General features: G+C 34.8%; 1 pseudogene; it reads left to right on the forward strand.

Moving 5' to 3' along the window:
- Positions 1–13,060: 13,060 nt before the first annotated feature.
- LOC105749859 lies at positions 13,061–15,647 on the forward strand (annotated as a pseudogene).
- Positions 15,648–16,066: the final 419 nt, after the last annotated feature.

Below are 16,066 nucleotides of genomic sequence, written 5' to 3' on the forward strand. Positions count from 1 at the left end.
TACTGTGTTTGAACAAACCCTGCCTTCTTTTCTACTGCTATATATATCTGTACTATTGCACCCATTAAAATGAGGCTTGATCAGAATGATTTGACTTGCCTCCATTTTGGGCGTCCCCTCTCTCTTGCCCTTATCTCTTTTCTTCCAGGGTCCACGTACTCTGCCTCGCGGGCCGAGCCACCTTACTAGATTACAAAGAAATTCAAAGATATGCAAATACATATATACATATATATGTATAATATTTTTGGTATGTATTATTTGGGGGAAGAAGGCAACAAGGCTCAATCTGGGTTAGTAAAGACACTAACAGGTGAATCACCACAAATGAAAATTGACTTATAAGCAATTCATTCTCTAAAGTCCTCCCAGAGTTATAGCATTTTGAGGCCCCATTGTCATCAACAAATAAAGTAGACCAGAAAATCTAGACAAAGTGCTATCATATTTGCTTTCTGTCAAAATAACTCTGGACAGATGCAATCAGCTCATAGCTGGGGCATTAATGTTTCATAAACCTGAGTGAGTCACTGTGCTGGGAATTCTGGATATTAAGAAGGCAGGACAAGGTATCATTGGGCACTGTATGAAGGTTGGGAGGAGGTTAGGAAAAAAAAGGTGCTAGTGGAAAAATGAAAATTAAAACATTTCCTCCACTTTATAATTTTACCTTGACTCTTTAAAGAATCATCCCTCCTACAAATCTGTATAGCAATTCAATACTCATATCCATTGACAATCAGGAGTATGTTCTACGATGAAAATACTGCTAGGAGACAATATCCTTGACATATTTCCTATAGCCATCACCTCCCTCACTTCTGTTAACAGGAGAAAGGGGCAGAAGGAAATTACCCATTGATCAAATAAAAATAAGAATCTTCTCTTCCATGGTTCTACCTTCTAGTTTCCATGTAATGGGTGGTTGACTCTGAGAAATGTGATAATATAGTCCTGGTTATAACCATCACATTTATTGAACATCTATTTTCTATAAACCTCTTTGTTAAAAAAAAAATGAGATGATGGCAGGGAGATGTTCTGCTCCCCTCTATGCTAGTTAGAAACACACCCATAAAATAAAGTTATTTTATTATATTTTAAGTATTGTTATAATCCTCTGTGCTCAATTTTCCATTTTTATATAATAGAGGCAGAATGAATATCACTACTAGGTCTCTATACCAAAGAGATTAGAGAAAAGGGAAAGTGATCTATTTGTACAAAAATAATTATGGGAGGGGTTTTTTGTGGTGGTAAAGAATTGGAAATTGAGGGGATCCCCTTTAGTTGGATATTTTTTAACAAGCTATGGTGTATGAATGTGATGGAATACTATGTGATATAAGAAATGATGAGCAGGATGCTCTCAGGAAAAAAATATGGAAAGGGGCAACTAAGTGGTGCAGTGGCTCAAATCTGACCTCAGAAGCTTACCACTTTTTAGCTGTGTGACCCTGCTTAAGTCACTTACCCCCAATTGCCTCAGCTCCCCCCCCAAAGAAAAGGGAGTTTTTTTATGAACTGATGCAAAATGAAGTGAACAAAACCAGGAGAATGTAATTAATGATCAAATGATGAAAGAGTTAGCTACTCTGGTCAAGAAAATGATCTAAGACAATTTTAAAGGACCTATGATAAAATGCTATCCATCTCCTGAGAGAGAACTCTGAGGAATTCTGAGTGCAGATTAGAATATACTTTTTTTTTAACCTTCTTTCTTTTTCTGTCTTTTCTTTTGCAATATGACTAATATGGAAATATGTCTTCAAGACTTTACTTGTATAATTCATATCATATTTCTTGCCTTCTCAAGGGCTGGAGAAAAGGTGGGAGGGAAGAAGATAATTTGTAACTCAAAACATTTTTAAATGAGTTTTAAAATTTTTTTCTGAATGTAACTGAGAAATATATTTTAAAATAAATGAAAAATATATTTTAAAGTAAAAATAGAGAAAAAGAGGTAGTATGACAAAGTACATAGAAGACCTGAGTTCAAGTCCTATTTATGACACATACTGGACAATTCATTCACCTCTCTATATATTTATATAAATAAAATATATATTATAATATATAATATGATATGTAATTATAGTAATATAATATATATATAATTTTATATATGTATACACACATACACATCAAGTTATGAAGGGCTTTAAAAATAAAAATGGTGTATTTTGTATGATACTGGGTGATAGGAAGTTAATGGAATTTATTGAATAGGAAGGAGATAAGACAAATAGCCATTCTATTAATTTCTTCCAGTTTTGTACAATTACTCTACTAATCCCAAAGTATCCACTGTACATTTTTAGGAAAGTTTGCAAGATATAAGAATTTATAAGGGATGCTGCCACAATGGGGACCTAATAAGACAGGATTATTGTCCTAATTGACCAACTACACTATGATAAATCCTTTCATTCTTTTTATGCCTAATTGAATCTTTAATAAGGTCTTGACCATGTTGAATAAAATATGAGAAAAGAAAAGAAAACAGCTGTTAGATCTCCTCCCTCTAGAAAAGGGATGGAGCTAATTAATGGCACTAGAAAGAAAGAGGTTTCCCAGGATAAGAATTATCATGTATGAAATTAAATGGTCCAAATTATGATGTATGAGATTAAATATGAGGCCATATCTAGTCAATCCAGAATTCAATGGCTATTCAAATCCAAGAGCTAGGAAGAAGGCAGGAGAATAGAGTTTGTGGCATGGGACTACAGTTAGATTTATAAAATAATCATAATATATAATATATATCTTTATGGCAGATATATTTCTTCTAAATGAATCATCTCATGTCACCTATCTGAATGGATAGAAGAAAGGACTCTGTCCTAGAAAGTAGTCCTGATTTTGTCACAAACTAGCTGTTTCCCTCTGGAGGAACAACTCCACTTCAGGTAGGGTCCTGTTTAACTCCTTATTCAAATGAGTTTATCTCTTCAGCCCTAACATTCTATATTTCTTTAATCTATTAGGTGAATCAGGCCCACAAGATATCATAGTAATACATCATGCTTATTGGAGGTATTTACTTTAATTCCCTTTAAAGAGGTCTGAGCAGCTCAGTAAATTAGAGAATTACATGGGTTCAAATATATAATAATAGCACTATTGGTGGCAGAGAAGAAGACTAGAGAAATATACTTTGTGCTTGTTGCAGCTTCTATCCATTGAATTCCTGTTACCTATTAATCTCTAAAATATTAAATAAGCAATTATATAACCAATTCCTGATCTGGGGGAGGTTCTTTGTATTCTCCAATTATAACACGCAATCTATGAGAAGCCATCCATCTAGTCCATAATTACAACCCCTCACAATAACTTTGCCACCCAATCATTGAAAATGTATTATTTGTTCTGGTGTTATTATTTTTTTTTTTTTGCTTCCAACTTCTTGTCCTGACAGTGGGCAAGATGTGTGAAGGGGGACATCTCCCAGATAAGGAATGCAACCAAATTATCTCAATTTTTCCATTTTCTAAAAGTTATGACTGTCAGGAGTGGAGGGTGTTTCATTTGAGATAATCACTAAATTTCAAGTAGATTGCAAATGAAATTACCAAGTATTGTATGAAGAGGGGTAATTTAAACCCTTTGTGGAAAGCAATTGGGTTCTTAAATAAGCCTGTCTGTAGAGATTATGTATCTAAGACTATTTTAGAGTGCTCCATTAAAAAAAAAAAAAAAATCTGTCTTTAAATTTATTTTACTATTACAGGCATTTTACTAGATATTGAATTGCAGCCATTTATCTACGTCTGTCTCACTCTGACACCCACAGATGTATCCTCCCACATACCCACCCACACAAACCTATACTCTGACTCACATGCAGAGTGATTGTCAAAAAAAAAAAAAAAATCCCCACTCTCTCTAACAAAAGTGTTCATTTCAAATAAATTCTATTTGTTTGATCTATTTCCATGTTTCTGTGAGTCATCTGATCTGTTTCTGATCTAACTCTGGAGACGAGAGCCTACATGTATGTTGTTTTGCATGTATTTGGCTAACCTGCTACATCTTCAAGCTTTTGAGATTATAAAATCCTGAAAACCTTTACCCCAATTAATTGCTTAGTTATCCAAATGCTGACAACACTCCTAATTAAAAAATGTTATTTTAGCACTAGAAACCAAAGACCAAACATGTCAGGGATTATAAATCTAGTTGCATTTAGAGAACAAAAACATTTGCTATCACATGTTGCCTAGTTGGACTACTTAGTAAATGGCATCATGAAAGAAGAAAGAGATTTTCTATTTCATTTCCATGAATGAAAATGTAGGACAACTTTAGTTATTCAGAAATTATTTGTTTGATCCTCTTAATTATCAGAACTTAAATAAGAGCTAAACAAAGAGGTCATTAAGCAATCAAAAATGTTTTATACCATGTATGATCACAGTCTTTAAATAAAACCATTTCCATTGTTGCACATATGAAACTTTGTATGATTTTAACATAAACACAGAAAACATAAAGAAGGCTTTAAGATGAAATTTTGTTCTATTAAAGAATGATAAAGTAGTAGCTAAATTTATATAGAATTTTAAGGTTTGCAAAGTGCTTTGTAAATAACATCTCATTTTATCCTCACATAAATAAGTGTCCTTATTATTCATTTTACAGATGATAGGACTGAGGCAGAACGACTTGGCACATAGCAAATGTCTAAGGTCACATTTGAAATCAAGTCTTTCTGACTCCAAGTTTCTCATTCTATCCACTCCTCCACTTTAATCAAAGGCTTTTTAAAATAAGAGCAATAGGATCTTGCATTTTCCACATCATCAAGTCAATGATGTGACTTCAAAGACATGTATCATCTGTGAAATCTTACCTATTTTTTCCTTATACTTTTATTAGGAATGGTTTCATTTTGTCCATATGAAAAAACAGTGTGTAGAGATTGGAAAGTAAACATGAGTCAGTAAATAGTTCTTGAAGTTTTCTCGACTCCTTAGTTTCAATAATAATGCTATTTGTGATTATTTTCAAGCATTTGATATCCTCCCCTTCAGATACCTTGACCTCCTCGTCCTCAATATTATTTTGCTTCCAACATTGATAACCTTTTCACAAAGGATTTACTTGATTTAATCCAGCTGCTATTCTTTTTTTTTTTTTTCACTTTGTGGCTCTTCTACTTTCTCATACAACATATTAGGGATGATGATGTTAGAGTCCAAATGTGGAGACTCCGCTCATTGCTTAAGAGAATAATTAGAATTTTTTTCCATTTTTCTGCATTGTCTTCCTTCTAATTTCATCCTTAAATGCTTTAGAATGATCTGGCTTAATTGGGCCTCCTGTTAAACCTTCTTTAAGTTTGTTTAGCTCTTCACCTCTTCATGCTGTTTTATGAAACAGTATTATTTATAATCTTCTACCATTTTCCACTATAAGATTTTACAGATGAGTTTATGTTCTAAATTGGAGTAGCCCTTGGCTTTAATATCCTTTCATTTGGCAAAAACATCTTTTGTTTCTTGAGTTTTATGAACTTCTGAACTTTGTGTTATGATTGATTTTACTTGAATTTAACTGCCTTAGGAAATAATGATAGTGCTTGTTATCTGTTCTTTTGTCCAACTTTCATTTGTAAGCAATGATTTTTTTTAAAGTAGGTCAAATAGAGTTATTTTCATTGCACTTCTCATTTTTGGTTTTCATTTTGATGATTCCTCTAACAAGTCAGTGATCTGACTATACTCAGATAATTGATTAGAAAATGACTCGTACATCAGTAGCCAATTATTTCTTGTAGGTTAAGATAGAATCAATTTCTCTTCTGATATTATTCAGTGCTCACTCTGCCCAGTAATTCTCCTTTTGAAAAAATGAATTATAAACAGTAAGCTTCTGTAAAATATAAAAGCTTTTATTTCTTTCAGCATCCATCTTTGAACTAGAGTAACTAAATACTAAAGCATTTATTGACTTAATTTGGAGGCTTTTGCTAAGCTCTTCATAGAATTTCTATACTTTTTCATATTCTAAAAGAGAGAAATTCTGCAAAATAAATTCCTATAAAATAAAAAGTGGTCTTTTTTTAAGTAAGTACCCATCATGACCAGTGTATTATGAGATGGACAATATGATCCATAAAATTATGTTTCTTATTATTTGGGGGTATAATAAAAACTAATTCCTTTATTTCCTTCCTCTTTTGTCTTTTGGTTTCATTCATAACGAGAATGACATTATTGATGTGATTCAATTCCTCTAGTCATATGTCAAATCATTGTCACTGCATAAGAATCTCAGTGATGATTAGGATAGTTTTTATAGATAGTCTGAACACTGTAATTCCTAGCACCCTTTGCTTCTTTTTCTATCAATCTGTCATTGTATCTTCAGAAAAAACTGCTAATAAATTCTCATACATGACTATGCTATTGAAAGGAATATCTTGGACACTATTTCCTGTAGTCTGGAACAATTCTGTCAGAGACTTAGACACCACTCAAAATGACAAGTAGAAACTTTTCTTTGAAGAAGTACTGCATGTTCATAAGTCAAGTTATATATATATATATATATATATATATATATATATACATACACATATAAATATATATATACATACACATGTAGATAGATAGATAGATAGACAGTAAGCACCTGAAAGTATCTATACTAGGCACAGAAGATACAAAGCATTCGATATGAAACCAGAAGACCTGGATTCAAATCTTGGTTCCATCACTTGACAATAATAGCTCCCATATCTAAAATATTGAAGGCTTACAAAATATTTTTTTTTTTTATCACTATTCTGTAAAGACCTGAAGAATCCTCAGAGAGGTTCAGTGTTAAATAGAATTAGAGGAAATCCTCCAACAAATTGGGTGGATCTCCATGGAATATTTATAGGAAGATATAGAAGTTACTCAAAAGGCAGTGTAGTACAATGGTTAGAGCACTGTCTCTGGAGGCAGAGAACCTACATTCAAATTTTGCTGCTAACTCTCACTCATTTGCTGCTAATTCTCACTTGTCTCAGGCAAGTCACTTGATCTCAGTTTCCTTGTGTATAAAATGAAGGGATTGGATTTGTTACCCTCTGAGGTCTTTTTTAGTGCTAGTTGTATGATATATCAGTCAACTAGTATTTATTAAGTATCTACTATGTACTAGACACATCTCTAACTATTTGGGACATAAAGACAACAGTCCTTGCTTAAAAAATATTAAAGAAACTATATATGTTACATGGCTCAGGGTATAGAGCACTAGGTCTAAAATCAGGAAGAGAGACTCCTTACTAGCTAAGCTTTCATTCCCTGAAAAAAGGGAGAAGAAACAAAAGCCAAACAAAAAAAGAAAGACTAGAGCTAGTTCGGGGGTTAAAACATTTCCCTGCACACTTGTCCGTAACACTTGTTAAAACTTTGATTTGTTGTCATCTGGACAAGTTCTTTTAATAACTCTTTTACTATTATTAGTTGTATCAGCACTGACTCACAATGCTTATTATTTTGAAATATGACTCAATTTTGATAACCCTAGCTGGATCTCTATTTTTATTGCATAGAATGTTCATATGCTGCTTGCAAGTATCTTAAGTCTTCTGTAGGTAATTGACTCAATTGCAAGCTGTGCTAAAAGATCCCCCCAAAAAAACCAATGGGTTTGGAATTTTACCTTTTGATAAGGCAAATATGGATAATGTGAAGTTTTAAATTCTGTACTACAATATGACCTTTTATAGAAATGCTTCTTTGTCTTCCCAGATGTTAGCATCTAGTACCTCAATGGATTTGTGATTTCATTAATATTTATATAATATTCCTTCTTAGGATATAAATCATAGGCCATCCACATTTTCTTATCTTATATGCTCCCCCTCCCTTTCCAGTCTTCTTACACCTTACATGGGAGAACTCCCATGTACTAGATGATCTAGTGACACTGGTCTTCCTTCAACAATTCTGTCCATTTCCCAACTCTGAGCATTTTCCCTGGCTGTCCCCCATTCTTGGAATGGGTTCCCTCCTCATCTCTATTTTCTGGCTTCCCTGGTTTCCTTCAGATCTCAGCTAAAGTCCTACCTTCTACAAGAAGCATCTTCCAGTCCTCCTTAATTTTAATATCTTCTCTTTGAGACCACCCCAATTAATTCTGTATATAATTTATTGCTGTCAAGTCACTATTCAGTGGTGCCTGACTCTTTGTGATCCCAATTAGGGTTTTCTTTGCAAAGATACTGGAGTGGTTTGCCATTTCCTTCTCTAGGTCATTTTACAGATGAGAAAACTGAGGTGAACAGGGTTAAGTGGCTTGCCTAAGGTCACATAGGTAGTAAGTGTCTGAGGCCAGATTTGAACTCAGCAAGATAAGTTTTCTTGACTCCAGGCTCAGCACTCTGTGCACTATGCCCCATCTACCTTCGCTAAATAACAACGACAAACCTTATTTTGTTCAATCATGTCTAATTCTTTGCAACCTCATTTTGGGATTTTCTGGGCAAAGATACCAATGGTTTGCCATTTTCTTCTGTAGCTCACTTTACAGATGAGAAAATGGATGCAAACAGGGTTAAGTGATTTGCCCAGAGACATCACCTAGGAAATATCTTAAGGTGAATTTGAACTCAGGAGTTTGAGACTTTTGATTCCAAGCACACTACACCACTTAGCTTACATCACTCCTACAACTAGTAAATATGTGAAACAGGAATTGAACCCTGGTCTCCCCGGTGCTAAAGTCTAGTATTCTAATCATTAGACTATGTTGCCTTGTATTCTTAATTTCCAGAGAGACATTTATATTCCTAAAGGTGCAAAAGAAGGAATAATTCCAAATAGCTATCATTTGTTGTATGTGAGGGATATAAAAAGAGCGTAAGAGAAGATCCCCATCAATCAATCAACCAACAAACATTTATTAAGCACCTGCTATATGCCAGACACTGTCCTAGGTGCTATACAGATACAAAGAAAAAAAATGAAAAATCCTTGTCCAGAAGAGTCTTACATTTTGTAAGAAGTGATAACAAATAAACATGTGAATGTGCAAAAAATTTGCAGCAACCCTTTTTGTAGTGGCAAGAAACTGGAAACTGAATGGATGGATGCCCATCAGTTGGACAATGGCTGAATAAATTATGGTATATGAATGTTATGGAATATTATCGTTCTGTGAGAAATGACCAGCAGGATTTCAGAGAGCTCTGGAGAGACTTACATGAACTGATGTGAAGTGAAGTGAATAGAACCAAGAGAACAAAGTACACAGCAAGAACAAGAATATGCAATGACCACATCTGATGGATGTGGCTCTTTTCAACAGCGAGGTGATTCAGGACAGTTCCAATAGACTTGTGATAAAGATAGCAATCTGTACCCAGAGAGAGGACTGTGGGAACTGAATATGGTTCACAACATAGTATTTTCACCTTTTTTTGTTGTATTTGCTTGCTTTTTGTTTTCTTTCTTATTTTTTTTCCCTTTTTGATCTGATTTTTCTTGTGCAGTATAATTGTGGAAATCTTCATAGAAAAATTGCACATGTTTAAAATATATTGAATTACTTGCTGTTTAAGGGAGGGGGTAGATGGAAGGGAGGGAGAAAAAAATTGCAACACAAGGTTTTGCAAGAGTGAATGTTAATAACTATCCTTGCATATATTTTGAAAATAAAAAACTATTATTAAAAATTATGTAAATATGCAAAATAAAAACAATCAACTGAAGAATCAGTTAACCAATAAGCACCTATTGCTTTTATTAAGCATCTATTGTGTCCTAGGCACCTTAGTAAGATCTAAGATATTAGGAAAGACTTCATTTTGAACTGAACTTTGAAGGAAACTTGGGATTCTAAGAGACTTGTATCAGGAAGGAGTTCATTCTAGGTGAAGAGTTGGGAACTGAGTGGAGACTTAAAGATGTGTAGGATGTGAATATTTGAAGATGCCACAGGGAAAACAAAGTCAGTGACAAATTCTTTGCATGGAGGAGGCTGTCCTCTCCACCACCACCCCACAGCCCTTTGCAGGTAAACACTTATTGTCATTTCTATTTGTCCTGACTCCACTGAAAGGTTGGAAGTACTACAAGATGGAGGACCATGATCGCAGGTGTAATTGTATTTTAAACACTGTTGGGGGTGGGAAGGAGGGAAGCTAGAAAGGCATGATTCTCTGAGATATTTCTGTAGTACAGAGTGATAGTGCCAAGATTCTTTCTTTGCTTATGTATTAAGACACTCCTTAAATGGACAGATTCCCTTAGAGCAAGTGCCATATATGTTAATCTATTTGGAATATAAATTAAATGAGTTGGGACATATTTTAATCATGTTTAATCATCTGAAAAAATACTTCTTAAGCTGTGTTATATATCCCAGTGACCAAAGTTGAAGCAGATTTTTAATGGATGTCTAATATCATAGATAAGATACTTTCCTGAATTTAGTAGATATGAAGTAAGGTATATCACATGTATATTTTGGACTCTGTTCACATTGAGTTGTACTCTTAGATGGTTTCTCTAACAGGAATATTTTATCTGTGTAGGGAGGTGCTGCTTAGCCTTAAGGGTTGAAGGCATAATTTCCTATTTAGAAAAGAGTTGCAATTTTCGTGCAACTAGACTGACTATTAACATAAAATAATATCTGTAATGAACCTGAAAATAACTCCCTTGTGTGTTTTAAACCAAATAGATGCAAAAATATAAAAAAAAAATTAACAAGAAATAAATATACTGGATTATCCTGAAGAGAAAAGATTTGGACAATATCTTCCTTCCTAGGGTAGGAAATTCCTGAAAGTTCAGATGATCATATTGTCAAGAGATCAAAGATCTGGAGATGGAAAGAATGTCAGAGGCCATCTAGCCCAAGGCCCCTGTGTTGTAGACAGGGTAAATGAAACCCACAGGGATTAAATGGCATGCTAAGATCATACAGTCAAGTCCTCTTGATTCTCAAGCCAGTGTTCTTTTCACTTTATCATATTGCCTCCCTCTGGACTTTTCCCATTCCTGTCACTCTACCCAGTTACCCATTTGAACATTACCCAATAGTTGAAAGCACTGCATCTTGGTTACAATAAGTAACTAATAATCAGTCTTTGGATGAATGGACAAATGGGTACAGTAAGTATCTTATTGATCTAAAAATTGAACTTAAATGTATTAAAATGCTTTAAGAATTATATAGTGATATAGTAATGATTGTACATATATAACTTATTTCAAATTGCTTACCATTGCAGGGAAAGGAAAGAAGAAGGGAATAGGGATGGTTAAAATTTGGAACCCCCAAACAACAAAATGTTAAGAATTGTTTTTACATGTAACTAGAGAAGAATAAAAGCTCTGAGCCCTGGAGTCCATTTGCCCACTGGGACAGATATTTCCCAAGCTAGAAAGGTTTCCTGGTCACAATGAGGGAGGGGTTTGGATCCAAGAACATGGATCTTCATGACTGAAAATGACAACAAAAAAGCCAGAGAGAAAAGGGAGGATAATGGAAAATTTTCTAAGGTAGAAGCAAGAACAGGCAGAACCAAGAGTTCTTTAGCTAAAAAGAAAGAAGCAAAACTTCACAACTATTCAATTGTTTTAACATAAGGCTACGAAGGAATTCTTATCCAGAAATCCATGAAGTTATTTTGTGGGGGAATATTTTTATAATGATTTTAGGGGGCACCTAGATGAAGCAATGGATATAGATCATTGGCCCTGACATCAGGAGAACCTGAGTTCTTAACACTTACTAGCTGTAAGTGGGCAAGTCATGTAATTTCAATTCACACACACACACACACACACACATGCACACATACACACACACGGAGACATACACACAAATGATGATTTTAACATAATTGGTTTCCTTTATAATCCAATATATTCTATTTTATGCATTGAAAGAACATTATTCTGAGAAAGGGTCTGTAGATCTCACCAGACTGTCAAAGAGGTTCATGATATATTAAAAAAAATTTTTTTAATCTGCCTTAGAGAGAAAAAAGAATAGAAGATTGAGAAAAGAAGTCAAGATTGTTCTTTTAAAGATCATGGAATCATATGACAGAAAGACAAATGAGAAAGAGAGATTGGGACATAGAAAAGGAGATAGTAAAAATCCTTAAGTAAAAATTTAACTGTCACAGAATATGTCTGAATAATCTCTTAAGTTTCTACAGCACTTAATATTTTTTTCAAGGCATTTACATTAGTATATTATTTTATAAATGTTATGTATAATGTGCAAAAAATTCCAAATTATACTGGGGTTTTAAAGTCTCTTTAGCCATCAATTTCTTCATTCATCTACTCAATCAACCTTTTCATTTTACATATGGGGAAAATTAGGTCCAAAGGGGTTAAAGAACTTACTCAACACCAAATACAATAGTAAACATTTAATGAGCACAACCTATGTATGTGCAGAAGGTTCTGTTAAATACTGGAAGAGATATATTGAGATAAGAAAGAGTCCTTGCCCTAATGGCATTTATAGTCTTAATATCAGATAAGACATAAATGCAGATTAAAAAAATATAAATGCACATGTTTAACTTGTATTGGATTACTTGCTGTCTAAGGGAGGTAAGGAGGGAGGGAGAAAAACTTGGAACACAAGATTTTTTTGCAAGGGTGAATATTGCAAACTATCTTTGTATTTTAAAAAATAAAAAATTATTATTTTAAAAATATAAAATATTACATCATAAATTCACTAAAGAATTGAAAAAGTGCTTTCAGAGTCCAAGAATGTTATAACTTGGGGATTCAGAAAGAATTCCATGAAAATGAAAGCATTTAAATTGAATTTTAGAGACCAATAAAGAATTCAATGGTTAAAGAAGGGAAGGGTTGTTGTTTGTCCTTGATATTGGGGAGATGAAACTATGACATGCAAGTGAAGTGAGGGAGGGCTATGCAAGGTCACCTGCCTCACTTTCCTTTTCAGAGCTATCTGGGTCCAGTGGCAAGATATAGGGAAAATATTCGAGGCAGAGGAAACAGAGTAAAACTTGCTGAAACTTTCTTTGTTTCTCTCTGTCCCTCTTCTCCCCCTCCTTTCCACCCAAGCTGCTCACTTCACTAATAAGAGAAATGAAAATTCTGACGCCAAGTTTTTGTCCTACCTGAAATCTGACTACCAGCCTTGTGTGGGCACCTTGATCCAGCAGTGGGTGGTGACAGCTGCTCACTGCTACCTACTGTGAGTGATAGTGATTCAGTGCTCTTTTCTACAGGGTCCCTGGAGCAGGATGGGATAGGTCCCAAACTAGAAATACCTCCTTACCTCCTCCCCCAAATCTAAATAGTAACTGACTTCTGGGGATTTTACAGCATGGACAAATTAATGTGAGGAATTCTGGGGAAAGGATCTTACATCCATACATTACTGATTTCCCAGAGGACGGTGGAGAGAGGAGGCTTTTGGAATCAAGGTTCATGTGTATGTAAGGGAGAGAGAACATTTCTGAGAGTCTATCCACTGAAGAGGGTATAAAAGTGGGCAACAGGGGGCAGTTAGGTGATGTGGTGGTTAGAGTACCAGCCCTGAAGTCAGGAGGACTTGAGTTCAAATCTGACCTCAGTCACTTACACTTACTAGCTGGTGATCTTGGGCAAATCACTTAACCCCAATTGCTTCAGGAAAAAACAACAACAACAACGACAACAAAAACAAAGTGGGTAATGGAAGGAGAAGCAAAGTTCTTAGAATCAGAAGTAGTGATGCATAAGGAGGAATATGGAGGTTTTAGGGACATTATATAAACAAAACATTGAGTATAGTATTCTCTCCAGGGATTAAAAACAAAAGCTTAAACTCTCTCAGGGAGGAAGGGTAAACAATAGGGAAAAGAAGATGCTGGAGAAATGTTGAGAAAAATATATGTCTAGGGATTCTTAAGATTCATGGAATCTGAGAGCAAGAAATATCTAGTTCAGTCTTTTCACATTATTGATATGGGAAATCCAGTTAAATGATTTATCCAAAAAAAAAATTGAGTGAGTTAAAAGCAGAGCTGGGACTAGATGAACATTGTCAACAAAGTTTCCCCATCTCCTTTGTTTTTTTTTTTTTTTTTTTTAGATACCTCCAGGTGAAAATAGGTGCTCCAAACAACAACTTTCAGGCTTGGCTCCAAGATCAGGAAATAAACTATGAATTTATCTTCCAACATCTATATTTCAAGGCAGACTCTCCTGAACATGGCATAATGTTGATCAAACTGGCCAAGTTTGACAACCTCCATATCTTAGTGTACCTGGCTACTAGCATCAATGACCTAGATGGATCAATATATGTTATTTCTGAAATAGCTACAGTAACTTCCAAACCTTTAGAAGCAAGAATAACTAGGGAACATTATGAAATGCAAAATGGAAAATTCTAATTATATTAAATTTTAAAAGTTTTGTACAAACAAAACCAATGCAGCCAAGATTAGAAGGGAATACTAACCGTTCATCAATTGCTAAATGGTCAAAAGATATGAACAATTTTCAGATGAAGAAATTAAAGTCTAGACATATGAAAAAAAGCTCTAAATCACTATTGATTAGAGAAATGCAAATTATTACAACTCTGATGACAGAACAAAATTATGATAAATATTGGCGGGGATGTGGGAAAACTGGGACACACCTTTAGGGCCCTCCCTATTAGGACTGCTGCTGAATCAATGCAAAGGAGAAAAAAGCACAGCTGGAGGGCAAGGGTGGGATGAGGGTGAGGGAAGAGGGAGAGTTAGGACAAAGAAATACCAGGGAACCCATCTGAAGATAAGCAACTTAATAACATGTAGCCTTTTCTATTTTTCTAATCCCCTAGGATGGGGATATAGAAATAATAAAAGACCAAGAAAGGCAGAAAGCATTCTAGTCCCAGCTAATGGCCTTACCATTTAGAGCTAAGAAAAGAGATGATAGCCATTGAGTATATATTCGATGGAAGGCATGGGAACTGCACTCATCAACCATGCCTACCATATATCACTGGAATGCTCCTATTCCCAGGACACTTTTTTCCCCCTCAAACACAAAAAGATACATACAAGGGTACATGTTCACACATATATTTATGTTCACACCTACCCACATACTAAAAAGTTCTAAATTTTCCAACATTGGAGAATTCCATTTCCTTTATTTATTTCTGCCAATTTTGTCTGATTTTTGGTTCTTTTTTTCTTCCCTTCTCCCTCTAGTTGATCTTCAGAAGGGTGAAAGGACAGGAAGAAGAAAGAAAAAAAGAGAATCATAATGCTGAAAGGTAGCTTTCAGGCCACATAGACCAACCACATTTTATAAACAAACTCAGAAAGGTTAGATGATGTTTCCAAGATCACATACATCTCTAGCAAGTATCAGAGGCAAGAAATGACCCAAGGTCTCTCTTACTCCAAAAGTAATTGTTATTCACTACACTGTGTGGGAAAAAAAATGGTATGGAGAAGGTATGGAGAAGGAACAAATACATATGAATGTACTATCCCCCTCTTGTTCTCAGTCAAGGACACAGACATCCAGATAAATCAAATAGTTCGGTGGCTTTATCCTATTCAATGAAAGGGAGCCACTTCAAGAAATATAAGGACCATGAACAACATGTTCTGTGCAGTAATGTATCCACATCAGCAGAATTTCTGTTAAGTATTTCTCTCTTCCTCACTCTCTTTTTCTCTCCAATTTGTTCTGAAACTGTCTAGCCATGTAATTCAGTGCAGTGGAAGGCAGTTCCCTATATTCAACTAAGTTTTTGCCTTTGAGGCAAGAAATTGAAGAGATTGGACCTTGGAAATGTCTACTTCTGCTCTCCTAATTTCTATGTCAGAGTTTTGGATCGGTGGGTAAAGCTTAGCATGATCTTTTACCTCCTGGCTGTTCCTGATTTGGTATGTCTGGTTAGGGATTACAATCAGTGGAGGAAACTTGGGGAGATGGTTTGTAAAATGATTTGAGGAAGAAGTGACTTTCACCTTCCCTTCAAGGAAGACAAATTTCCTAGTCTTATGTGAGTCCTCAACTGAGAAAACTAGTATAGAAGCATAGAGATGACCATCAATGGGGAT

This window comes from Sarcophilus harrisii, chromosome 3 (assembly GCF_902635505.1).
Source record: "Sarcophilus harrisii chromosome 3, mSarHar1.11, whole genome shotgun sequence".
NCBI classification, from domain to species: domain Eukaryota; kingdom Metazoa; phylum Chordata; class Mammalia; order Dasyuromorphia; family Dasyuridae; genus Sarcophilus; species Sarcophilus harrisii.